Source organism: Etheostoma cragini, chromosome 5, assembly GCF_013103735.1.
Source record: "Etheostoma cragini isolate CJK2018 chromosome 5, CSU_Ecrag_1.0, whole genome shotgun sequence".
In the NCBI taxonomy this organism is placed as follows: Eukaryota; Metazoa; Chordata; class Actinopteri; order Perciformes; family Percidae; genus Etheostoma; species Etheostoma cragini.
The window spans coordinates 7,520,403-7,523,545 of record NC_048411.1 but is presented as its reverse complement, the minus strand read 5'-3'; the positions used below and the strand labels follow the sequence as shown (position 1 = coordinate 7,523,545).

General features: G+C 37.2%; 1 protein-coding gene and 1 long non-coding RNA gene across 5 annotated transcripts in view; one reads left to right on the top strand and one right to left on the bottom strand.

Annotated features, from left to right (window-relative positions):
* Positions 1 to 3,143, top strand: part of abca2 (ATP-binding cassette, sub-family A (ABC1), member 2) — a 199,252-nt gene that overhangs the window by 153,990 nt on the left and 42,119 nt on the right. The window lies entirely within an intron of this gene.
* Positions 1 to 3,143, bottom strand: part of LOC117944809 — an 8,057-nt gene that overhangs the window by 2,002 nt on the left and 2,912 nt on the right. The window lies entirely within an intron of this gene.

Here is a 3,143-nt window from a genome sequence, read left to right as displayed (position 1 = left end):
TCAAAATAAAATATTTCAATATTAAGTATTCAGTGGCTGTTAAAATTCAAATACTTATGTCTCTTATTTGCTTCCATATCATTTAATAATAGGTGGTGACCTAAATGATGCAGCAGATGATACAATGGATAGATTACCAGCAAAGATCTCCCATAACTCAAAATGTAAACCTATATCACATTTGTGTAAACAACTTGGTGTAATTGATGTCTGGTGGTATTTACATCCTTATCAAAAAGAATATACATGGAGTAATGTTGGTGGTTCTCTACAATCTCAAATTGATATTTGGTTAATTTTCTCCTATACCTTACAATATGTTTCTGAAACATTACATAGCTATTCCCCCTTTTCAGATCACAAATTGATAGTGGTCACTTTTGCTAATCCACAAGATCAAACCAGAAAATCTCGTGGTTTCTGGGAATTTAACTGCAATCTATTGAATGAGGAAGCCTTTTGTAAATCAGTTGAAGTTACTGCTGGTGACATTTTCAATTGCAATGAACTTGGCAATATTCAAAAATGGGAATTCTTTAAATTTAAAATCTGAGAATTAGCTATTAAATTTAGTAAGGAAATGAAAAAACGTAATACTTTGAGAGAACTAGAAACAATGGCAGAACTGAACTCTTTGATAAATAAAAATACTCTTACCGAAGAGGAAAAATTAAAGCTGTCAAGTCTGAAAGAAGAGGTTGACCAATTATATATTAATATGACCAAAGGAGCCTTTATACGCTCTAGAGCAAAATGATTAGAGGAAGGTGAGCGAAATACAAATTATTTCTTTGCTCTGGAAAAAAGAAACTATAAGAGAAATAATATTACCTCCCTAAAAATAGATAACTGTATAAACTCCAACCTATCTGATATAGCAACAGAAGATGAGAATTTTATCAGCAAAATTAGCAAATTTATCCCACAAATTTCTAATGAATTTAAATTAGACTGTGATAAACCTATCTTAAAATCTGAAATTCTTGAAGCTGTAAATAAAATGAAAAAAGGAAAATCTCCGGGAATGGATGGTCTTCCTGTTGAGTTTTATAGATGCTTTTGGAACATAATTGAAACCCCATTTTTTAACATGCTAAGAGATTGTATTGATAATAAGGAAATGACTACTACTATGAGGCAGGGTGTAATAACCTTACTTCCCAAACCAGATAAAGATCATCTTTTGTTAGAAAACTGGAGACCTATATGGTATGCTAAATGTAGATTATAAAATACTGTCATTAATTTTTGCCAGACGTTTAAAAAAAGGATTTTGCCAAATTATAAATGAAACTCAAACTGGTTTTATGGCTAATCGGCATAGAAACTGTAACATCAGGCTTATTCTTGATCTAATAGATTATTCTGAATATGTGGAATCTGACGCTGTAATATAATCGTTGGATTTTTATAAAGCATTTGACACAGTAGAGCATCAATTCTTATTTAGGTCACTCCAATCTTCTGGTTTTGGTGAAAAATGTATCTCTGGGGTTAAAATGCTTTATTAAAATATCAGTAGCTGTGTCATGCTATATCCAATTACCACCCAAAGCTTTTCAGTTTATAGATCAGTCCGCCAAGGCTGCCCTTGTTCTCCATTTGTTATGGGGGGGACAGAAGGATGGACCCAAATGCACGGCTCACTGTGGAGGTATTTATTAGGAAAAAGGGTAGGGAGTAGGGAGAGATGGACACCGGGAGCAGGCGGGCAGCGAACCGGGAAGGGTGTGCGGGAGGAACCGGGAGCAAGGGGCGAAGAGGAGGAGAAGGCACGGCGAGCAGAGACTCGGAGAGTAGGGCTGGGTGACGGCGAGATGAGAGCGAAGAGCCGGGACGGCGGGGATGCGGCAGTGCGAGGAGTGGTGCAGGATGATGAGGATGAGGAGGCGCCGTGGAAGGAGGACTGGTGGGGAGGTCCGAAGCCAGCTGACCGGAGAGGAACCATGTAGCTGATCTGACGATCGAGTGAAGAGTGGATGCAGAGCCGAGGTAGATAAACAGGAGTTGATGATGATGACTGGCAGGTGTGGATGGCAGGAGCGAGTGAGGACTGGCAGGTGTGTCTGATGATGGTGATTGGCATTGACGGATGGCAGGTGTGGGTGATCAGCTGGCTTCGGACGGGAGAGCAGGAAAACCAAAACACAAGACAGGCAAAGCAAACCAAGACAGACAGGGTAAAACGGGACGTGGAAAAAAAACAAGAAAATAGGACAGACTCACGACCAGCCGGGTCCCCACCACGACACCATTCTTGTTTCTCATTGTTGTTGAAATGCTCTCCTTACATATTTTACGTTGGGATAATTTACAGGGTTTAAGGATTTTTGAAAGAGAAATAAAAATTTCTCAACTAGCTGATGACACAGTTCTTTTCTTAAAAGATAAATAACAAATTGTAAATTTCATCAAAGAAATACAATCCTTCTCGATAGCATCAGGTTTAAAACTCAATGTTTCAAAGTGTGAAATTCTATGTCTATATAACACTGATGAAAAGCTTATGTGTGATATTCCTGTGAAAAATAGTATTAAATACCTTGGAATTCATATCTCTAAAGATCTAAAAGAACGACAAGAAAAGAATTTTAAGCCCAAAATACAAAACACTAAAAATATATTTATATGTGGCTTCAGAGAGATCTGTCCATAATAGGTAGAGTTCTTTTGAGTAAAGCGGACGGTATCTCTAGATTTATTTACCCCACCCAATCTCTGTATATCCATCAATCCCTCTGTAAAGAAATAAAAGACGTTTTAATTAACTTTATCTGGAAAAACAAATGCCACCGATTAAAAAAGGAGATTTTAGCAGCCCTAAGAAACGCAGGTGGCTTGGAAATATTGGACTTCATGGATGTGAACAACACCTTTAGAATTAAATCGATAAAAGAATCTTTAAAAGCTCCAGATTCCCTTTGGTACTTTAATCCACAGTCCATTTTTTGGAAAAATGGGAGGCCTCCAATTTGTACTACAATTCAGTTATAATGAAATTAAGCTACCGCAAAAATTATCTAAATTTCATCAGCAAGCACTTAACGCTGCCAAATTATGGTTATGAACAATGAGTTCATAACCAGAAAGAATAAGTCCTTATATCTACAACATTGGGTTGACCGGAATATCATTTTTCTTGC